The sequence below is a fragment of the Ascaphus truei genome, chromosome 3 (assembly GCF_040206685.1).
Source record: "Ascaphus truei isolate aAscTru1 chromosome 3, aAscTru1.hap1, whole genome shotgun sequence".
NCBI classification, from domain to species: domain Eukaryota; kingdom Metazoa; phylum Chordata; class Amphibia; order Anura; family Ascaphidae; genus Ascaphus; species Ascaphus truei.
In genome coordinates this window covers 154,870,297-154,895,266 of record NC_134485.1, presented here as the reverse complement: position 1 = coordinate 154,895,266, position 24,970 = coordinate 154,870,297, and the positions used below count along the sequence as shown (strand labels likewise).

Sequence of the window (24,970 nt, the reverse complement as noted above, 5' to 3'; positions counted from 1 at the left end):
TCACACATTCCATACACCAAGGGTTTTGGATAGACCCTAGAGGGGTAGTTTGAGTCACAGTAGGACATCACCATCAAAGCTGTTACAATACACACCAACCATTTAAGACATTTAAGATATCCTAATCCTACACCAACCACGGTCAGAGTCAGCGCCCGGGAAATACACCACAACTGTCCCTGCCTACCTGTCTGTCTGTCACACCGGCGTCTACCTGCAGTTACAGATTGTCTGAAACGATTGTGTTTTTTACCCACCATGTGAGTATAGGTCCTGATGACTACTCCATGTTTGAATAAAGTTTCTCATTTTTACTGTATTATGCTATGGAGCTGGCGCTTCTTCTCTTGTTTTTGTATGTATTTGTGATCAGGCAGGATCATGAAAGAAGCTGGACCTCCTCCATACGGACTGTTTTCTGTTTTCTTAACTGGACTATTCATCTGTTTAATTCACGTGATTGGTTTGATTTAATTAATAATTATTATTGTTGGTTTTGATATTGCACTTTCACTATTTAGCTTATTCATATTATATGTACTTTTTAGCACATTAATCCAATCACTCATCCACATTCATCAGCGCTACTCTTTTGTTTGTGTCACTATATATATATATATATATATATATATATATATATATATATATATATATACATACAAATACAACTGTATGCTCATCTGCATGTCTTAGGCAGGTCTGCAACCCCGCCTTTCCCCATCATCACCCAGCATACAGCACTTCCACTGCAGCAAGGGATTCTGGGAAATGACATGCAAATGAGCACACAGTGTCACTTTTTGCCTCAAAAACCATTTTTAACATGGTTCCCTATAGGCTTAAGCTTGCTGCATGGTCACAGCTTTGAGCACAGCCATATATATACATACATATATACATATATATATATATATATATATATATATATATATAGCAACTGTAAATATTACTGTATGTTCATTTGCATGTCTTAGACAGGTCTGCAACCCTGTCTTTCCCCATTGTCACCCAGCATACAGCGCTTCCACTGCAGCAAGGGATTCTTGAAATGACATGCAAATGAGCACTCAGTGCCACCTTTTGTCTCAAGCTCGTATTACACAAGCCAATCCTCAAGCCAATGCATGCTGTTTTAAACACAGCTTTTAGACAGAGGCTGGGATGAGATGCAAAGCCGTTAAACCCACTCACAGACATGTTTCAACCTTGATGGGTATCATCAGTGTGAGGTTGGTCTTAATGGCAAAGCAGGTTTGAGACTAGACTAGGTAATCACCACTACTATTAAGGTTATGGTGGGTAAAAAAAGTAACAAAAACCCTCCACAGTAAAGCATAATATAATATATATATATATATTTTTTTTTTAAATCTTAAAAGGGTTATTGACTATTTTACTGCAGTAGGAGCTTGAATAAAATGCTTAATTTATATAGTAAACAAACTGTGTTCCAGAAACAAATGGCCCTGCATTAGGCCGCCCGCACTGCATGCAGGCGGCGCGCTGAGAGGCAATTGACCGCTACCTGCGGTCTGTAGAGAGCGGGATCTGGAGCGGGGGGGGGCGTGGTTTGAGCAGAGGGTCAGTTCGAAAACCCCTCCCCCCCGTCAGCCCCCCCCCCACACACACACACATACACGGTCCGTCCCACCAACCTCCCTCCCATAGCTCCTTCCCTGCTCCCCTCCTTACCTCCTCATTGGCTCACTCGCGCACCACGTAACGCATCAACGCTTCAGAACACCACCCTCTGGTAGCACTGGCCGGCTGACACGTCACAGCATGTAGTGAGCCATGGAGAGAGGAGGCAGCGGGGACCAACAGATTGCAGGTAAGGGGCTGGTGGCGCATGCGAGCATCGCCAACCGCAGTGGGTCCTCAGCCTCATATAGTAGAAGCTGCTATTCTGTATCAGCGAAAGCATCTGACCTGCATATTACTGTTATACAAAGACAAGCCAATTCAAAAGACTAGATTGTATTCACCTTTCAGTGGCTGCTTTGTTTGGCTAAGGGCCAGTATTTACCTTGCCAAACACCAAAGCTATAAATCAACATTGTCCTTTCTGAGCAATGTTACCTGTTGAAAGGTTGCTCATATGAAAACTAAAATCTCAGCACAGGGCTACACTGCAGTGCACTGGCTGATAAAGAGCACTTCTGAGCACATTCACATGCCTCAGACCAGTCCACAAATGTGCCTCACCCCATAATCACGCAGCATACAGTATTTTCTCTGCAGGCAGGGATTTTGAGACCCAAAAGGAGAGTAGGTTTGCTGGCAATACTCTTCTTTAACCCAGACTGTGCTTGAAAAGCTGTGTAATATGGCAGGAATAAGCGTAAAACCAGCTTCCAGAAAAAGCCCAGGACAAACACACTTTCAGACCTGCTCAGCCTCCTACATCAGACCTCTTTAGTTCTCCACACGCTTATTGTAATGTAATTTTATACACATGTAAAATGTAATAATTTTCAAGTTTTTATAAGAATTTAGGACAGGCCTGCACAACTCGTAAAGCGAGAAGGGCCGAACTGCTCCAAGGAAAAAAGAAATTGGGCCGCACGGTTAAAATCATCATCATCATCATCATCATCTCTCCTCCAGCACCTCTCATCATCATCATCATCCTCATATATCTCCTCCAGCACCCCTCATCATCATCCTCATATCTCCCCCAGAACCCCTCACTATCAACCTTTGCGATACTCCCCATCTATCTCTCATACCCCCATCTCCCCCTCACCCACACACATAATACTCCCTCTCCACATCAAACACACAATATCCCCCTGCACACCACACACATCCCACCCCCCTGCACCTCACATCCTTCTCCCCCCCTGCACCTCACACCACTCTCCCCCCCTGCACCTAAAACCACTCTCCCACCCGGCACCTCACACCACTCTCCCCCCCTGCATCTCACACCACTCTCCCCCCCCTGCACCTCACACCACTCTCCCCCCCTGCACCTCACACCACTCTCCCCCCCCTGCACCTCACACCACTCTCCCCCCCTGCACCTCACACCACTCTCCCCCTGCACCTCACATCACCCCCCCTCCTGCACATCACATCCCCTGCACCTCCAATCACCCCCAATCACCCCCCTGCACCTCCAATCACCCCCTGCACCTCCAATCACCCCTGCACCTCCAATCACCCCTGCACCTCCAATCACCCCTGCACCTCCAATCACCCCTGCACCTCGCCCCCTGCACCTCACATCACCCCTCCTGCATATCACATCCCCTGCACCTCACCACCCTGCACCTCCAATCACCCCCTGCACCTCCAATCACCCCCCTGCACCTCCAATCACCCCTGCACCTCCAATCACCCCTGCACCTCACCCCCTGCACCTCACCCCCTGCACCTCACATCACCCCTCCTGCACATCACCCCCCTCCTGCACATCACATCCCCTGCACCTCACCCCCCTGCACCTCCAATCACCCCCCTGCACCGCACCCCCTGCACCTCACATCACCCCTGCACCTCACATCACCCCTCCTGCACATCACCTCCCCCCTCCTGCACATCACATCACCTGCACCTCCAATCACCTCCCTGCACCTCCAATCACCCCCAATCACCCCCTGCACCTCCAATCACCCCTGCACCTCCAATCACCCCTGCACCTCCAATCACCCCTGCACCTCACCCCCTGCACCTCACATCACCCCTCCTGCACATCACCCCCCCCCCCCTCCTGCACATCACTTCCCCTGCACCTCACCCCCCTGCACCTCCAATCACCCCCTTGCACCTCCAATCACCCCTGCACCTCACCCCCTGCACCTCACATCACCTCCCCCTCCTGCACATCACATCCCCTGCACCTCCAATCAACCCCCTGCACCTCCAATCACCCCCAATCACCCCCCTGCACCTCCAATCACCCCTGCACCTCACATCACCCCTCCTGCACATCACCCCCCCCCCTCCTGCACATCACATCCCCTGCACCTCACCCCCCTGCACCTCCAATCACCCCCCTAAACCTCCAATCACCCCCCTGCACCTCCAGTCACCCCTGCACCTCAACCCCTGCACCTCACATCACCCCTCCTGCACATCACCTCCCCCCTCCTGCACATCACATCCCCTGCACCTCCAATCAACCCCCTGAACCTCCAATCACCCCCAATCACCCCCTGCACCTCCAATCACCCCCCTGCACCTCCAATCACCCCTGCACCTCACCCCCTGCACCTCACATCACCCCTCCTGCACATCACCTCCCGCCTCCTGCACATCACATCCCCTGCACCTCCAATCACCCCCCTGCACCTCCAATCACCCCCAATCACCCCCCGCACCTCCAATCACCCCCCTGCACCTCCAATCACCCCTGCACCTCACATCACCCCTGCACCTCATATCACCCCTGCACCTCACATCACCCCTGCACCTCACATCACCCCTGCACCTCACATCACCCCTCCCTCCTGCACATCACATCCCCTGCACCTCCAATCACCCCCCTAAACCTCCAATCACCCCCAATCACCCCCCTGCACCTCCAATCACCCCCTGCACCTCCAATCACCCCCTGCACCTCCAATCACCCCCTGCACCTCCAATCACCCCTTGCACCTCCAATCACCCCCCTGCACCTCCAATCACCCCCAATCACCTCCAATCACCCCCAATCACCCCCCTGCACCTCCAATCACCCTCTGCACCTCCAATCATCCTCTGCACCTCACATCACCCCTGCACCTCACATCACCCCTCCTGCACATCACCCCCCTCCTGCACATCACATCCCCTGCACCTCCAATCACCCCCCTGCACCTCCAATCACCCCCAATCACCCCCCTGCACCTCCAATCACCCCTGCACCTCCAATCACCCCTGTACCTCACCCCCTGCACCTCACATCACCCCTCCTGCACATCACCCCCCCCCCCTCCTGCACATCACATCCCCTGCACCTCACCCCCCTGCACCTCCAATCACCCCTGCACCTCACCCCCTGCACCTCACATCACCCCTCCTGCACATCACCCCCCTCCTGCACATCACATCCCCTGCACCTCACCCCCCTGCACCTCCAATCACCCCCCTGCACCTCCAATCACCCCCCTGCACCTCACCCCCTGCACCTCACATCACCCCTCCTGCACATCACCTCCCCCCTCCTGCACATCACATCCCCTGCACCTCCAATCACCCCCTGCACCTCCAATCACCCCCCTGCACCTCCAATCACCCCCTGCACCTCACATCAACCCTGCACCTCACATCACCCCTCCTGCACATCACCTCCCCCCTCCTGCACATCACATCACCTGCACCTCCAATCACCTCCCTGCACCTCCAATCACCCCCAATCACCCCCTGCACCTCCAATCACCCCTGCACCTCCAATCACCCCTGCACCTCCAATCACCCCTGCACCTCACCCCCTGCACCTCACATCACCCCTCCTGCACATCACCTCCCCCTCCTGCACATCACTTCCCCTGCACCTCACCCCCCTGCACCTCCAATCACCCCCTGCACCTCCAATCACCCCTGCACCTCACCCCCTGCACCTCACATCACCCCTCCTGCACATCACCCCCCCCCTCCTGCACATCACATCCCCTGCACCTCCAATCACCCCCCTGCACCTCCAATCACCCCTGCACCTCACATCACCCCTCCTGCACATCACCCCCCCCCTCCTGCACATCACATCCCCTGCACCTCACCCCCCTGCACCTCCAATCACCCCCCTGCACCTCCAATCACCCCCCTGCACCTCCAGTCACCCCTGCACCTCAACCCCTGCACCTCACATCACCCCTCCTGCACATCACCTCCCCCCTCCTGCACATCACATCCCCTGCACCTCCAATCAACCCCCTGCACCTCCAATCACCCCCAATCACCCCCTGCACCTCCAATCACCCCCAATCACCCCCCTGCACCTCCAATCACCCCTGCACCTCACCCCCTGCACCTCACATCACCCCTCCTGCACATCACCTCCCCCCTCCTGCACATCACATCCCCTGCACCTCCAATCACCCCCAATCACCCCCCCCGCACCTCCAATCACCCCCCTGCACCTCCAATCACCCCTGCACCTCACATCACCCCTGCACCTCACATCACCCCTGCACCTCACATCACCCCTGCACCTCACATCACCCCTGCACCTCACATCACCCCTCCCTCCTGCACATCACATCCCCTGCACCTCCAATCACCCCCCTAAACCTCCAATCACCCCCCTGCACCTCCAATCACCCCCTGCACCTCCAATCACCCCCTGCACCTCCAATCACCCCCTGCACCTCCAATCACCCCCAATCACCCCCCTGCACCTCCAATCACCCTCTGCACCTCCAATCATCCTCTGCACCTCACATCACCCCTGCACCTCACATCACCCCTCCTGCACATCACATCCCCTGCACCTCCAATCACCCCCCTGCACCTCCAATCACCCCCAATCACCCCCCTGCACCTCCAATCACCCCTGCACCTCCAATCACCCCTGCACCTCCAATCACCCCTGCACCTCACCCCCTGCACCTCACATCACCCCTCCTGCACATCACCCCCCCCCCCTCCTGCACATCACATCCCCTGCACCTCACCCCCCTGCACCTCCAATCACCCCCTGCACCTCCAATCACCCCCCTGCACCTCCAATCACCCCTGCACCTCACCCCCTGCACCTCACATCACCCCCCTGCACCTCACCTCAATGCACCTCACCTCACCCCCCTGCACATATCCACGTTCGGATCAGGGGGGGGGGGAGCGGCCGCAGAAGAGCTCAGCTGGCTGTGACTTCCCCCTCCGTCCCACGTTGCGAGCGGGGGGGGGGTGGGGGGGAGGGGGAGGGAGCAAGGAGCGGGAGCGGGCCCTGCGCCGGGACCGCGGGAAATCGCCGCCATTTTTTTTTTTCAAAGTTTTTTTTTTCAAAGTTTTTTTTTTTCAAAGTTTTTTTTTGTTTTTTAAGTCTCAACGAGGGCCGCACAGAGAGGCCAGGCGGGCCGTGTGTTGTGCAGCCCTGATTTAGGACATCTGTACCATATATATTTACATTTGTTTAACTTACAAGTGTGTTTCAGTCTGAAAAACTACACCTAGCTCCCTAAGCAACTAGTATGAAATGAGCAGGAGCAGAGAGTCCAAGGGTTACATCAAGGACCTTCGGTGGCCTCATTGACACCGCCAGTGGAAGAGCCCTACCAAAGATCATATTGAGCTGCTCCGCAAGTGAAATGTATGCAACTAGGAGTTTGGAAGACCTGTATGATTAGTGTGAAGACTTTCTCTGGTCTGTACTAGAATACGATTATTGGTATGGTTTGAATGAACAGAGAATAACTCAAATGTAGAGATTGATGTTTCGGACGATATCTGGAGTTGTCTTATTCCACTCACCATCTGTGGTGTGTTACAACTTTGCCTATATATCTCATTTCAGTTGTGCCCTGCTGGTCTAGCTTTTAAGGGTACCCACACACACGTGTTTGACGATCTACTCTTGATATGTAGGGCGTCTTCATGTACTTGCTTTACAATATGGGGTCTTCTATGGGGATAATTGGTTAAGAGAGGTCGGGACATGTGCACATTTTTTAATATTCATATTTTGTTTTGTACAGTTTATTGTTCGATATTATTATTTTTGGTTTAATATTTTGTAATTAAAATTACATCTTTTCGATATCCCATGAGTCCTATGTTAATTATGTTCTCTTCTTTAGTATACGTTTAAAATGGATCCATGTTATTATCCATCCATCAATTTTTGAGGAACCAACCAGGAGAGGGGCAGTACTGGATTTGGTAACATCAAACAATGTAGAAGTAATAGCAAATATTTAAATCTTGGAACATTTGGGTAACAGTGATCACAACATGGTCTCATTTGAAATAACTGATTAAAAAACAGATTACTTGGGTTCAACAAAGACCTTAAACTTTAGAAAGGCAGATTTTAATAAACTGAGGACTAATCTACAAGTAATATATTGGGATTAAGTTTTTACAGGGAAAAATGTAGAAGATAAATGGGCAGTTTTTAAAGCATTGTTAGAAAAACACACTTGTCAGTGTATACCCTTGAGTAATAAGTATAAAAGAAATAAGTCAAACCAATGTGGCAAAATAAACAGGTAAGGGAGGAAATGGACAAGAAGAGGAAGGCGTTTAGATTCTTGAAGTCAGAAGGGATGGAGACATCGTATCAGAATTATAAGGAATGTAACAAAAATTACAAAAGGGCAATCAAATTATGTCCTGGAACAGGATTATAATTTTTCTCTGTTCTCACACACACACATATATACATGGCCTCACCCCACTCCAAAAGCCATACAAATATATTAATAAAATTAATCGAACACAAAAACTAATTTTTCACCATTTATCAAAAGAAACTTTAATGTAAACAACAGAATTTATTTACATTGCTGATTATAATGCTTCACAATTGAAATATAATTTACATTTGACGACCTGTACAACATTACCCAAATTAAAACTAATTAAAATTTTAAAAATACTTGACCTTTATTTTTTGAAAATGTCTTTATCATAAAAAAAAAAAAAAATCTATTACCAACACGTCAGAATTTATAGCCCAGATAGCCTTTCTTGAGACATTATAGATCTATTCAAATTCTTTACTCTTCATAACGCTAACATTTATTTCAGCAGAAGCGGATACTCAAAAATATTCTAAGTGCTACAGAGAAATTTGGAAACAACTGAATTAAATTAGTTTCCAATAGGATCTGTAGCAAAATGAACTTGTATTTATTCGTCAGTTTATTCCACAAAAGTCCATAGGATTCTGACTACTTAATACGGACCTTCACCAGCACCCATACCTCCGTCCCTAACCTCCAAAGATTACTAGATCAATTTGGATCAGTCTCTGACTATAAAGTTAATATGGATAAGTCAGAAGCTCTCAATTTATCCCTCCAAGATCCGATGTGGAAATTATTACAACTAAACTATAAATATAAATGGAGATCCACCCACATAAAATATCTCAGGGTAAAAATCGCAAACTCATATAGGTCCCTGTACCAGTATAACTACACCCCCCCCCCCCCCTATTCGATCAGATTAAAAAAGATAGATGATCCCAGCAAGGAAGAGAAAGCGGAGCACAGCCGCGCACATGAGGGGTTAATCCAGGACTGCAGCAGGTCTGTTGAAAAATTCTTTAATGGACATGCGACAACATGGTGCAGACACGTAAAAATAGGTTCCTCTTATAAGTTTCACGCCTTAGACGGAGCTTCGTCAGAGAGTATACAAATAATATATAAATAAACAGATCTGTGTGTGATGCATAACATTGTGATATTAAGGAAAAAATAATAATTAATGATAACAGCATGCAGCAATTTGATCATGCATTGTAAATACTAGAGGGGGTAATAGAGAAGAAATTCTCAATCAAAAAGAAATGTATTGGATTTATACCCTCGGGTCATTGACATGGTGAGACTGTCGCTGTAAAACTCAAATTCTACTGACTACAGAGAATCAGGTCGCTCCGTCGCGCCTACTATAAGGGCATGCTACAGATTCAATGCATTTGTTTTGACGCAACGTCGTGTCGCCGGCACTATAAGCGCAGCCTAAGAAGCCTCTGATGTTAAACATCAGTGTGACTTTGGCTACACTTATAGTGCCGGCGACGGTCGCTGGAAATATCAAATAGAGATGACCAATCCGTCGCTCTTTAGCGTCGTGCTTACTATACAGTCGTGGCCGCTTTTATTCGCAAGCGGCTTCTCCCCGTTTTTTTTTTTTAAACCCGGCGGAGCGCGGCTTTTTTTTTTTTAGTTTTCCTGCGCTGCGGGCGCTTTCAATGATAAGCGCCATTAGCGCTTATCTGTTGAAGCGGCCGCCACGTGGGAAACCGCGTTTAAATAAAAAAAAGCCCCGCATTTATCCCGGCAAGCTTTAGAATAAGCTTGGCCGGGACAGTAAGTGCACGCGATGGAGGCTATGTGCAGCCTTACTTCAAATCAGCTACACACAGAACTACTGAACACTCTATACATCTCTATTTTATCAGAACCAGAAGCCTTTAAATATTTGTTTATCTTACTTTGGTACTTTTTGACAGAAATACATTCTACCAATATTTGTACTAAAACACTAACATGTTTTTTTTCCACAAAAAGGTTTTTATTGTCGGACAACAGTACATTTCATACAGTGTCTACCAACCCAAAGTCGTTTTTTAATGTACTAACATCCAACTTTTCTCGTTCCCACTTTCCTCCGGTTTTACAAAGACAAACTGGGTAGACCAACTCACATACAAGGCACGTCACACAGACATACAGAAGGGAAGGTGGGGGAGGGGGGAGCTCAGTGTCTTCTGCCTGTTCACCGTCTCACCTCTTTCTGTCCTACTTAGGAGCCGCTCTCAGTTGCGGGAGATCCATGGATGTCATCCCTACCTGTACCCCTATTATTGCCGTCTGTACTGGCACATCGTAGGAGAATGCATTTAGGTGTATTATGGCATGATGGTGGTGGCACTCACCCCTGGAATGTCGGAGTGGTCTAGCCACTTGGTCCAGATTTTCAGGAAATTTGTGCCGGTGTCGTTGACCAGACTTGTCAACTGCTCCATCCGGCAAATGTACCAAATTCTGTTTCGAATTTTCGGAATGGTGGGTAAGTCTGGGAGCTTCCACAAGGCTGCGAGTTCGCACCGCATGGCTGTTGCAAAATGTGCAATCAATTTTTGAGCCGGTCTGCCTATTCCCCGAGTGCGCCTGCCCAGCAGGAACAGCCAAGGGTCCAGGGGGACCGACTGTCCGAGAATACTCGTTAGCCAATCTTGGATTTCCTCCCATAAAGGAGCCACTTTGGGGCAACCCCACAGCATGTGAAGCAAGTCTGCCTGTTCCCCACATTGTTTTGGGCACAATGGGGGGTAACCTTTAACAAACTTTGCTAATCGTGTAGGGGTGAGGTACCACCTCATTAGGACTTTATATGCATTCTCCTTCAAGGTGGTGCATATGGAGCTTTTCGCTGCTGCCAGTACTATAGTGGACCAGTCCTGGTCTTCTAATGTCTCCCCTAAGTCCGTTTCCCATCTGGTTCTGTATGCTAACTTAGTGTCTACGTCTCGTCCAGGACAGACCACCTCTCCGTATATCCGAGAAGTGAGTCCCGTGGTGTCCGTGCCTCTGGAACACAGCTGCTCAAAATTTGTGCGTTTGGGGCGTTTGGGGATTTTAGCGTAAAATGCTCGCACCTGGAGATATCTAAAAAATTCGGAGTGGGGCATCTCTGTTTCTGCTCGGATTTGTTCGAATGATTTAATATTTTGATGTCTCTCCAGGTGTAGTAATCTGGTGATACCTTTTGCTTTCCAGACTGCAAGGTTCTTGCGTGACAGACCCGGAGCGAAATCAGGGTTCCCCATAATCGGGGTCATTAGTGTGTGCTGGGTTGTCAGTGCACACTTGTGTTTGGTGTTCTCCCAGGACGCCAACGAGCTATTCATCGCGGCCAGCGGCTCACTCACTGTCAGATATATCTTTTTGGGTAGCCAAATTAGGTCTTGTATCTCTACAGGGTCACAACATGCTTTTTCCAGCTCCACCCATCTGCGTAGGCTTGGGTGCATGTGCCACTGAATAATTTGGGTTAATTGCGCCGCTTTGAAATATGATATCAAGCAAGGTACCCCCAATCCTCCTCTAACTGTTGGCCTCGTGAGGATGCTACTTTTTATTCGTGGTTTTTTATTACCCCAGACAAATTTCACCATAGAGGACTGCAAGCGGAGGATGTCATCCCTGATCACTTGTATCGGGAGGGTCTGAAACAGATACAAGATTCGGGGTAGGAGATTCATCTTAAGGCATTGGATCCTGCCGATCCACGAGATTGTGTGGCCTGACCAGATCCGAAGATCCTCCCTTAAAGTCCTAATTAGTCTGGGGTAATTGGCTTTGTATAGGGCTGAATATTCTTTGGTGATATAGATACCTAAATATTTAATGGAGGATGCTTGCCATTTGAATTTAAAATTCAGTTCTATTAATTTTTCGGTGGCCTTTGGCAGGTTGATATTTAATGCTTCTGATTTTGTCTGATTGATTTTGAACCCCGATATCTTATTAAATTCGTCTAGTAAGCTGAAGACATTTGGCAGGGAGGTAAGGGGTTTGGACAACATTAGGATAATGTCATCTGCATACAGGGCCACTTTATGTGACTGATCTTTTATCTGTATACCTGTTATATCTGGAGAGTTGCGGATGTGTGCCGCTAGGGGTTCTATACATAATGCAAAAATAAGTGGGGACAGGGGGCATCCCTGCCTGGTGCCGCTCTTTATTGGAAAGTCTGCCGAGGGGAAGCCCTGGTGTCTGACCTTCGCCCTTGGATCCCTATAGAGAGCCAGAATAGCGCCCATCATTCTCCCCCCTATGCCAAACACTCGCAGCGTCTCTGTAAGGTAGGGCCAATCAATGCGGTCGAAGGCCTTTTCAGCGTCTAAACTTAATGCCATAGACGGGATGTGTTTTTTCTGTGCCAAATCAATTAAATCTATTATCCGTCTGGTATTGTCCATAGCTTGCCTGCCGCATATAAATCCTACTTGATCGGGGTGGACCAGCTTCGGTATGACCGAATTCAGACGGTTGGCTAATAGTTTGGAGAAGATTTTTGTGTCTGAATTGATAAGAGATATTGGCCGATAACTTTTACAGTCTGCTGGGTCCTTTCCTGGTTTAGGGATCACTGTTATAGACGCCTGGAGCATTTGGCTAGGAATAGGGGCACCATCCAAAAACGAATTGAATAGTCGGGCCAGGTGAGGTACTAAGGTTTTTCTGAATTTTTTATAATACAAATTAGAGAAGCCATCCGGGCCCGGGGCTTTGGCTGGCTTTAGTGCTTTTATTACCTCTGAAATCTCCTCACCTGAGAAGTCTGCCTGCAATGCCTCCCTTTCCAATCTGCCCAGTCTGGGTAGTTTTGCCTCAGATAGAAACTTCCTCAGCTGTCTATGAGTGTTCTCACAATGGGAGACCTTCTCCCCGTCATACAGGGTCTCATAGTACTGTTTGAATTCCTCTACAATTAGTTTAGGATCAGAAGTAAGGTCACCGTTCTTGGTACGAATGGACTGAATATGGAAGTTACGGTTACAATTTTTGAGTTTATTGGCAAGTGGGGTATCTGGCTTGTTCGCTTTCTCATAGAATTGTCGCCTAGACCATGTCAGCTCCTTTTCGGCTCGGGAGGACATCAACAGATGCAATTTAGTTTTAGTGTCACGCCAGGCCTGTAAGGTCTGCGCTTGTTTGGTAATTTTGTGTAGGGCGGAGAGGGCTGATAGTTCGGATTGGAGGATCAAAATTTTCTTTTCTCTTGCTTTCTTCCGCCTACTGGCTATTCCCATGAGTTCTCCGTGGAGAGTTGCCTTATGGGCCTCCCATAGGGTGGATTGGGATGTCACGCTATCGACATTCTCCTCAAAATAGACCCTGATTCTATCCCTTATTTCTGTTTCAATTTCAGGGATTTTTAGCAAGCATTCATTAAGCTTCCATGTCGCTCCTGGCCTATCTAGTCTGAAGTCTGTGCACCGCAGCTCAATTGGCGCATGATCTGACCATGAAATATCATGGATGCCCGTATGGGAGATCTGCGAAACCATTCTGTTAGACACAAAGAGGTAGTCTATCCTGCTGTATCTGTCATGGGGGTGCGAGTAGAACGTGTACTCTTTTGCTCCTGGGTGTTGTTCCCGCCATATATCTACCAGCCTATTTGTCTTAAGGCCTTGTTTCCAGATTGCTCTACTTTGTGTGTGCTTCGGTGCTTTGGGTGTGCACCTGTCGGCCTTGGGATCTAATGTCAGGTTGAAATCTCCCCCTAAAACTATACCGCCTTGTGCCACTCTATGGAGGGTGGTGAAGAATTTCGTGAAGAAAGTATCAGCTCCCTCGTTGGGGGCGTATACATTAGCGATTGTAAGGGGCTGTCCTCCTATCTCGCCTACTATTATCAGGAAGCGACCGTTCTTATCCTTTTTGGTTAGCGTGACATTGAATGCCAGGCGATTATGTAATAGGGTTGCTACCCCTCTTTTTTTTACGTTTGCTGTTGCGGAGAGCCACGTTCTGTATCTGCTATCTAGGAACTTGGGGGAACTGGTCTTTGAGAAGTGGGTCTCTTGGAGTAGTATTATATCGGGGTCTTGCCTCCGGTAGTCTGTGAATGCCAGTTTTCTTTTCAGGGGGCTATTAAAACCTTTTGTGTTGTGGGATAATATTGTAAAATCCTTACCCATTGTTGTTTTCAGTATGAAATGCTGCGTTACCTCTTTCTATTTGGGTCACGATTTGCTTCAGGGTGTGATTCTGTGAACTGCTTTGTACACTGCTCATCTGTACAGGGGAGAAACATTGGGGTACACACATTGGGAACATGGGGGAGACAACAAAAAAACTTTGGTAACTTTCGGCGATCTCAGGGAACCAAGTCCTCCTGGACGCCTGAACTGCCCCATGCGGGATTCCGGTTCGGGAGGGCCCATCTCTGGCCATGCCAGGTTGAGCTTGACCCGTTTTCACCGGCCCACCGGGGTCTTGCATGGATCCCTTGGGGTCTAACCCCCAAGTATCCATGAGGAGACTCATGGCGACGGCAAGAGGGCAACCACCCCCCTCCCCCACCACTTTTAATCATTGTTTATGGCAAATCATTATAGCCATTGTAATCGTCCAGCATCTCCAGGGCCGCGGGCAGAATTGTTTTGTATGTACCCTATCTATGTGGGGAACTTGTCTCATTTCTCTGCTCTTGTCTGCCTTGCCATCCCTTTGTGTCCTATTACCCTTGTGAGCCTTGGGGTATTCTACTCCTCATTTCTTTGTTCTTGCTATTGTAGGGAGTCTGCCCTCTAGGCCCCTATCTCTAGTGCGTGTGACTAGTTGGACCTTTTCCCCCTTTTAACTGCTGTCGCAGCTGGTGCCTGCTGTGTGATAATACCAGGACCTATCTGGTCTTTCTTGGGTACTCTCCCTTTCCCTACCTCTTTGTACGCTCACTAACTTTGTGTCCGGGTTATGTGTGGGTCGTGTGCCCCTGCGGTCTGCCCGGGCTAGGTGTTTTTTGCCGGTCCTGATGCGGTTCCGGCGCTTCCGCGTGACGTGGGTGTTCGTTTCCCCATCGGGCGCCTCTACCAAGATGGCCGCGCGGCCATATCCGGTGACGTCCTTCCGGTCTGTGCTCTTTCGCAGCCGGACGTCGGCGGAGGTGGTCGTCTTCCCGCGCTGGGCTCTTCTTCTTCCGGCCGTGCAGTTTACTTCCCGCCACGAGTCGCGATGCCTCCATCTTTCCTGGGTGCGTACCACACGCCGCTTCCGGGTTGCGGGGCAGCCAATGTCCCCGGGATTGCAGGTAAGTCTCTTATTTTTGCAGGTTTGGGCTGCAACCGTGGGATAGATTGTACAAGTCCCTCATTAGATCGGTGGTGTTGAGGCACTTTTGTAATCGTATTCTGCTGCTCAGCACTGCCAAACTCTAGCGGTCCTGTAAGTCCAAACTATACGCCATAACTTGTAGGCAACAAAAACTGAAAACTGTACTCTTTATTTGGGGGGAACACGCCTTGTTCAGTCCTTCTCCGACTCGGTGGCGGCTCGGGTCTGGCGGGATGTGCCGGCCTGTTGCCACTCATTGTCCGGTTCTACTTCTTTCCGGGGGCTCCTGGCTTCTCCGGTCGTCACCCCCAGTCTGCGCAGGAATTCATCCCCCTCCTCCAGATTTTTCATTGAGGTGGCCCTTCCGTTCCTGATGACTAGTAGTCCAAACGGAAAGGTCCACCGATAGCGAATAGCTCTGTCTCTGAGGAGGCGGGTGATGGGTTGTAGCTTCAGGCGTCTGGCCAGGGTCAGGGGGGACAGATCTTGAAAGAGCTGTATGGAGATACCCTCGAATTTGCAGGCTTCTTCCCCCCGGGCTTTTGTGAAGATGGCCTGCCTGGTGCGGTAGTAGTGCAACTGGGCAATCACGTCTCTCGGTTGTGTATTTGCCAGCGGCTTGCTCCTTAGGGCCCTATGGCACCTGTCTAACATTAGTTCTGCCGCTGGGGTGTCAGGGAGCAGATTCGCCATCCATCCTGTGAGGAAATCTTCAATCTCCGTTATGTCTTCAGGTATGCCGCGGATACGGATGTTGCTCCGGCGGTCCCGGTTCTCGGCATCTTCTTGGCGCTCGGCCAATTCTGTTATTTGATTTTGTAGGTGGGAGGAACGTTTTTCAGATTTTTTAATTGTTGAGGAGACCGCCGACATTTTGTCCTCCAAGGCCCCAGTTCTTTCTCCCAGGCCCTGTACCTCTTTCCGGAGTTCCTGGATTTCGGCCCTAAATAACGACTGCATATCGTTATAGAGTCTGTCGAAATCACAGCGACGCACGGGCCGCTGTTCTGGCCTCTCTTCCTGATCCTCCTCGCGTTCCGACCCCGATCCTGGTGCTGAGCCGGGCGCCATTTCTGCCCTCCCGTCTCTAGATGTGGATCTGCTTAGATATCTTCGGAGATCCCCCGTATTCTTCTTTTTTGTGGATGGCGGGGCCATCTCTGTATGTTCCGACGTCGGAGGCTTTTATTTGTGGATGTGATCTGTGGGTTTGATTTGCCTTTTTTTTGAATATTGCTTTGGCGGGGGTAGGAGCTACTGGATTAGGCAGCTATTCCCCTCACCATCGCGCATGCGCCTCCAACACTAACATGTTTTAGTGTAATAAAATATGTTGGATTACCACCCAGAATTCCTACATGGATGCTACCTCCTCTACAGGCGGCTGTCAACATGCTATTGATATAAAAGGATACTTTTTTTTCAAGGTGTTCTGAACTCTGATTACACAGAACAACTGGTAAATATAGAAAGCAGTTGCAAGTCGGCCGATTAAACAAAATGCCACACGGCCAAACAGGAAAACACAAACAGGAAGATCTTTCAGCATAAAAGAACAAGCAGAGTGAACATATTGATGGCAAGAAATCGCACTTCCCACTCATGTTCATTGTTTGGTTAGTGAAGTTTCTAATTTTCTTTGTTCAATCGAGGTATCCTAAAACCGTTGGCAAGATGGATTTATACCACCCAGGATCGGACAGATACCGCGAGGAAAAGCAACAACATGATACTCGGAAACTGCTGCATCTTATTACAATACGTGTTGCTTAACTGTTTAGTCCCACACCACATACAGTACAGCCAAATTACAGTGACATGTTAAAAGAGGCAACTCAAGCAGTACTTATTTTTTTATTTTTTTTAGTATATGCAGACTTTGATTACTTTTATTGAAAATTAATTACCTAAGCTGCCAATCTATTTGTCCTCCCATAAAATCGATCAGCAAAGATCCTGCTTCCAATGGTTCACTAAATGGCTGCCTTTCAGTTTCAATCAATCCTGCAGTCAGTGTAACTCAGCAGCTACAGTATATTCTTATATTATGAAGGTAACATTATCTATTGTTACAGTTTACAGTTCAAACTGCTGAGAATATTGGCAACAAAGTATCACGATCAGGAAAGTGTTGCAAGACCTTGCACTGCTGGGGAAGTGTGCTAAAACCTGCTATAGAAATCAAAGGACGATCAGTTTATTAAAACGCATTAAAAATGGAATCGAGTTGAATTAAAAAAAATATTGCATGAACCGCTGCATTAAATACTGCTGCAGTGGAGATGGAGGGTTGGTCAGCGCACGGGATTTTGCTCAAAGATTGAGATAAGGAGATATGGAACACGGAATTAGTGTTTTAGGTAACCAAACAGTACAATAGAGAGTAAAAAAGTTTTCCTTTAAAAAAATCAAAATTATTAAAAATATTTTAAAAAGAGAAAATTCTTAAATAAAATTCTTAAATCAAATTGTGTGGTTTATTGAGCTATTTGTGGGCAGATGCAAAATATGTGCTATATGTGGATGACTAGCGGGGCTTCTGTATGCTTGTATAGCTTGCTGTTGGTCTGGGGTTTAAAAGGGGAAAATGGGGCTGGTTTACAGAGTCTAGTATGCAGTCTTTCCTTCACGGAGTGCTGCCAGAAGCAATGAATGGCTTTCTCACCCTCCCAGTGGAGGCAATATGTGAGGAACCTGACGAAGCATCACTGCGAAACACGTAGTTCCCTGCCGGAGCCCATTGACTGAAGGACCCAGCCAGCCTGCTGACATCTGGTAAGACCTCCTCTTCCGGTCCCGCCGTCGGACGCGACCACGGGAGCCACACTGGTGAGAGGAACAATACCGGATGATCGGGCTGATGCTGGGCTGTTTCAAAGCTGTATCGTGAGTGTTTTTTTTGTTGTTTATTGTACCCAATAAATCTTATTTGCTCACTCACCGAGTTCGGCCCTTTTCTTTCAATTTGGGCACCCGGGAGAGAAGCAACTCACATACTGCCTCCACTGGGAGGGTGAGAAAGCCATTCATTGCTTCTGGCAGCACTCCGTTAAGGAAAGACTGCATACTAGACTCTGTAAACCAGTCCCATTTTCCCCTTTTAAAGCCGAGACCAACAGCAGGCTATACAAGCATACAGAAGCCCCGCTAGTCATCCACATATAGCACATATTTTGCATCTGCCCACAAATAGCTCAATAAACCACACAATTTGATTTAAGAATTTGATTTAAGAATTTTCTCTTTTTAAAATATTTTTAATAATTTTGATTATTTTAAAGGAAAACTTTTTTACTCTCTATTGTACTGTTTGGTTACCTAAAACACTAATTCCGTGTTCCATATCTCCTTATCTCAATCTTTGAGCAAAATCCCGTGCGCTGACCAACCATCCATCTCCACTGCAACTACAAGAAGATTCCGGGCTTTATCTTCTCTACTGGTCCAGCTGCAGAAAACAACAAGGGCAAGTATACACTACCCTTTCTTTGGTTACACATTACTACACAGGCAGCATCACAAGCCTAAAATAAATAGGGAGCGCCCCAACCTCTTTTCTTTTTGTTAAATACTGCTGCGGCAGCTTTTATTCTAACAAATCACCGGTTTTTACCTGGCTTGTTCCTGGAATGTTACGCTCTTCACATGGCGCTTGCCGCGTTCATTTTGCGTTACCAACCACGGGTCATGCCTGGCTGACGCGCGGTTGATGGGTTTATTGATAATGGTTCGGATTTAATAGGCTGCAATGCTTCGCGTGTCCGCCAGATGGCAGATATTCATGAATTGTAATGCGCATGCGCTTCAGTAATGTGTCGGCTTGCAGGTGTTTCGTTTAAAAAAGATACTGTACCACAGTGTGCCATTGTAACTTGGCCTTGAGACTGAAGGAAGAGGTTGCAAAAATGTATTAATTTAGGCTTTTCATATTAAAGAAAGACAAAGACCAGTTTCGGTTACAGTATTCTCCAGAGACCCGCCCGCCATGAGTGTTCAAGTGCAGCCCGCTTTCCAAAAACCCGACAGAAGTTACACGTATTTGATACATATGTGCCGCGATTAATGCAACAGAGGATAAGATGGCAACAGTTGTTCAAATGTATCAGTATTTTATCGAAAACTATGACTTTTACAAATTTTCGCCAGCTCCTCACACGTGGAAGCATGCAATAAGGAAAAGGTTATGTAGCGATCCCTGTTTTCATCGTATTGAGCCACAATTTGTTGGAGGGTATTGGTGTGTATCACCGGATTTTTCCGGTATCTATGATCATGAAGGCGGCAAAAGGCGAAGGGTCGTGTTAAAACCAACTAAGAAACGACAGTCGCTGCCAAGCAATGCACCAGCACCGGCTTCCAATGACGGTCCCGCCGTCAGTGACAACCCTGAGCCTGAGCCGGATTTCGCGTACAGTTTTGATGAAGCTTGCATGTACCTAAGCGATTTCCAGCCTCGCCAGCTGACTACAGGTGGACTAGTCCCGCTGCAAACTATCGACGTGGATGATCAAGAAAGCTAGACTGGCAGTGGACCGGCGCCGGCGCCAGCTGAATGGGAAATACTATGGTGAGTATATTTGCCGTATTATTTTCAGTATTTTTTTTATTTTGAGAATACTGTATAAATATCGGTGCGATTCCAAAGTCAAGCGATTCTCCTGTAAGCTATATCATTGGCTGAGCGGATTCTACAGTACTGTACTGCAGATACTGAACAATTGGTGGAACGCTAGGCGCATGCGCATGTGAACAGGGGAAAATTATTGGTGGGTCAGGCTGGGTACTTCTTTAGGGGGCTGAGCATTACTGTACTGTAGACGGACGTTCACAGAGGTACACACTTGGACTCGTTTATAATGTGAAATTATAATAAGGCTTTATTGTGCCTTTTCCTTTTCATCAGGAAATTCATCCAAACACAGGGGGGGGGGGGGAACAAAGCTTCTATTCACTTGGGAGTATTTCTAGTGAAACACTATGCAATAATTCACATCTCCCTTAGTCAAGCAGTTCTCGCAGCCCCAAACATGTAACATGAAATAAGCAGATATAAGCAGTCTCTTAAGAATAAAAGTCTTATCTGTTTCTTGGAGGGAAAATCTCACTTCCTGGTTCAGCTTCAGGTGCAGTAGTTTTCCCTGTGTCTTGAAATCAGCTCTGCTGTGCAGAGCTCAAGACTGGTCAGCTCCAAGGGTCAGCTCTCAGTCAGAGCTAGGGAGTCACTTCCTGTCTGAACAGACAAGTTTTTGTAAACAATCTAAATCAGGCAGGTGGTGTTTAGTAATTAACTACCAGAGGTTAACCACCACACTGCTGGATTAAAGGCACATTACTGAACAGGGATAAGTCCCCTGTTACATACCTCCCCTGTTTGTGGGAAGCTCGGGCTTACCACGGCCAAAGCCCATCCTTCCACTCTCATTCTAGATATCTCTGTGACTTGAATGAGAGTGGATGGAGGAAGAGAACCCTCAGTCCCGTTGGGATTGGAGCCCTTTCTCCAGTTTATTTTTGTCTCCTCCCGAAGGTTCTTGAGATCAGCACTCCTCAGTCGCTCGAGGAGGACTTTTTCCACGTAAAGTCTTTTTATCTCGTGCACGGTCATGAGATTTCTGTTGCGTCGGGCACTCCTCTTCTTGTAGATAAAGTGTATGGCAACAGCTGTAGGGCCGTTTGGACTAGCCCTTAGAGTTTTCTGCTCTTTAAGCGGTCTTTCTGCAATTTCTCCACACCACGGAGTCGCCAGTTCAGCTTCTTTGGGACCGAGTTGCACCTCCACCTCCTTTTCCAGAGAACGTCCTATTTTTTCAGCTTCCTCAGCTAAGGACTCTTCTGGTTTTGATTCTGCACTCCTACCTCTGTTTGTTGCCTGTTGGGCAGCTGTAGGTTTGGCTAGTGCTTTCTTAGGTGGCTCAAACTTCGTAATTTTGTTTTGAAGTTGCATGGAGTCCCCAACTCTCACTGTACCCTTGTCCTCACGGGCATTAGTTACTGTGGGATATTGGTGCTTTCTCTGAGTCTGTATCAGAGTCTCCTTCATATTCTGGAGCTCTGTTATTTTTGTTGCCTTATGGCGCACTATGAACTTCTTTGCTTGGGCCACAGTTACTTGTTTCAGTTTCTGGACCTTCTTGTGCTCCCTTTTGTGCCGTGTCACCTGGGTTCTAAACTTGGCTTTTAGCGTTGCTTTGGTGATGCTGAGGGTAGCCTTCAGTTTCTCATGCTGCTTTGCAGGGACATACTGGGTCATCAGACGTTCCTGCAGCACTTGAATTTCTTTAGCAGCCTGCAGCTTTTCTTCCTGCAGCGTTTGCTGCTTCTCCTCAACATAATGGAGGTGTGTACGCAGACCTTGCAGTTGGTTCTGCAGTCGGTGCTCTGCTTCAAACTTTTCCTTGACTTCTTCTGTCAACTGAAAATTTTCTTCTTTCAGTTTTAAGTTTACTGTTTTTAATCTTGAATTTTCTCTTTTTTCAGTCTCTGTATTCTTCAGGGCTTCCTTGCAGTCCTCCTTCCATTTACGCACATCTGCTTTGAGAATGACACTCTCCTGGCGTGAGACTTCCTTCTCTAGGTTGAGGGTCTGAAGCTCCTTCTGAGAGACTTTGAAATCTGTATCAAGATTACCAATAGTTTCTTTAGCAATGTCCAGCTCCTCAGTGAGACTGTGTAGTTCCTTTCTGGAAACTTCCAGGTCTGTGCGGCAGCTGTTGGTCTCATGATGTGAGGCATCCAGTGCTCTGCGGAGTGTCTGAACCTCTTTCTGAGATACGTCCACTTCTATACGGACACTGTTGACCTCCTGTTGTGAGGCATTCAGCTCTATACGAAGAGTGTGAACCTCTTGCTGGAAGGCTGTCATCTGCTTCAGTGCCTCCTCATACTTCCGCTTTAGCGTAGCCACCATTTGATCAGATTGGCTCTGCTTTTCATCCATGGCGGAAATAGTAGCCTTTGCAGTATCTAGCTCAGTCTTGAGATCGTCCAATTCTGTTCTGGCCGCAGAGTAAATTGCGAGCACAGTCTTCTGTAGCTCAGCATTATTTTTTCTCTCCCTTTCCAATTCTTCACAGAGCAGATCACAGTCATGCCTGGCAATTTTTAGGGCGTCTTCAGGGCTGGTCAAGGGATCGTCACTCACTGGTTCCGGCTCCACTTCCCTGGGATGACTGGTTGAGGGTTCCTCACTGTTGGCACCGGACAGACACTTCTTTGGGGTACACGACTTCTGCCTTGGGCCCTCTGGATATTCGGTTAACCGTGGGACAAATTCTCCATTTTTTCTAGGCTGCAGGGCAATTCGGTCCCCCTTTTCCTCCACAGGATCTGTGGACGTATCTGTTACTTCCACGGTAAGTTAAGAACCGCTTTTCTTTTTCTTCCTTTTTGATTTGGATGACACCGTCCCTTCAGGGATATTGGGGTCTCCATCTTCGTTTGAAATTTTAGCAGCTTCATTATATACGCCAGGCTTTTCTTGCAGCTGCTTTAGCTGACAGAAATATTCGGTGATCCACTGCTCCCGCTCTTTCTCCTGCTGATCATATTGGTCATCAAAGGGAGCGGTCTTTTCTGTTCGTGCCGAGTTCAGGCACCCCCACCATTCTTGGGGTGTTTTGTGGGTGTGACTCGGCTCGGGTTCCCTGTAAGAGATGTCTTCCTCTTTATTGGACTGGAAGGGCCACTCTTCCGTGGGGTAGGGTTCATTACTGGAACGCTGCCTCTTGTCCTCCATTTTTAGGCTATCAGGTGTAATTTTTTTCCCGATCTCAGGAGGCGCTATTGCAGCAGTTGCCACTGTATTTGCTAGAACCCCCAATTGTGGTAGTCCTACCGATGGGCATATTTTGATTGTAGAGGTCGTAGCTCTCACAGGCATCTCTGTAGACTTTTCTTCCTTGGATAAAATTTTTTTTCAATATCAGCAATATCATATTCTGTGCATGCATTTTCTTTTATCAGGTATACAAGTTGTGCAGTTGCTAGGTAAAAAAAATCTATTTGCTATACACCATTTACTTGCTGGGTGCAATCCCTCCGCTTCAGCAACAGAATTTGGTTTTCTGCCTGAGTTCAGTAATTTTCAGTCTCATCTTTGGGTATTATGGCATTCACACTTCACACCTTGGGTGTCTGTTTTGCTCCCAAGATAATAGGCATACTTTTTTACTTGCAGAAAAAATAACATTCTTTGCAGTAGACTATTTCTTTCATTCCCGGCAGGGTGACTCAACACTCAGCAATTGGCTTAAAAAAACCTTTTTCCTTTATAGGGCAATTTTACACTTAGCATTTGTTTGCTAAAAATTCCCCTGCTTCAGCACAGTCTTTGTATCAATTTTCACACTTTTCTGCATACACTACCGATCAACTTTATTCTTACTTGGCTAGCTCCGCGAATTTCGGAGTATCCCGGTGATGTGCGGTTTTGTATCGTTTTCTCCCGGGGTATATAGCGTTATATCGCGCCCGTGATTTAAGCATTTTATTCCCGCTGGCTGCAATACTTCAATGCCGTGTAAAAACGCATGGGGGCGTTTGTGAGCTGTTGTCTTTGAAGCCGAGAAATTCATGAATTGTAATGCAGTATATACTGTATATATACTGCAAATATATATACAGTATACACTGTATAACAACAACCCCTATAACCCCTAACATACACATACTGTACTGCATATGCACATCAATGATACTATAGGCCGTCCCCTGGCGAGATGTGTTTGCAGCAGAGAGAGATCCGCTGCTCTCTCTGCGCAAACATCGGCACATTAAAAATTATTTAAAATAAATTTTTATTCATAGTGTAGATGTGCAGGGGGTCTCCGGAGCTGAACCGCGTTGGTTTAAGGTCCGGGGACCCCCTGCTCCCCGAGATACAGCCCCCTTTATGAGGTGCCGGTATCCCTCTGCATTTCAAGGTCCCGATCACGTGACCGCGGCCTGTAAACCAAGCAGAGGGATACCGGCACCCCCTAAAGGGGCCTGTATCTCGGGAAGCAGGGGGTCCCCGGACCTAAAACCACAGCGGTTCAGCTCCGGAGACCCTCTGCACATGTACAGTATGAATAAAACACATATATAAATAAACACTCAATCCTTACCTTAGCGGCTATGTGCTATGGTAACGAAGCAGCAATTCTGTATTTTAATAATATATTAATAATATTGTACAGTGAGCAGGGAGTTCCCTGAGCCAGAAATTAATGCTCAGGGAACCCCCTGCTCCTATACAGAGTTATCTGTATTTTGATTGCAATTATATTGTTCACATTCATTTGCAGAATGTACAGTATATGGTGCATAGATTTTATGCATCATAAATACAATGTAAATGCAATGTACAGTATTGATTGGAATGTGAGGTTTTTCTTTTGCATTTGATGATTTAGTTTGTAAGATCAGTTAGGATTATTAAAGGAAATTCATTGTAATGTAGTGTGTCTGTATGGAGAAGTGTTATTTGTAGGACAGTATGGTTTTGATAACCCTTCTACATTTATTTGTATATTGGTTCATCA

The 24,970-nt window shown here is 47.4% G+C and overlaps 1 protein-coding gene across 1 annotated transcript in view; it reads right to left on the bottom strand.

Annotated features, from left to right (window-relative positions):
• The window catches only part of TSPAN7 (tetraspanin 7), a 494,015-nt gene that overhangs the window by 230,704 nt on the left and 238,341 nt on the right, over positions 1-24,970 (bottom strand). The gene's annotated exons all lie outside the window — the stretch shown is intronic.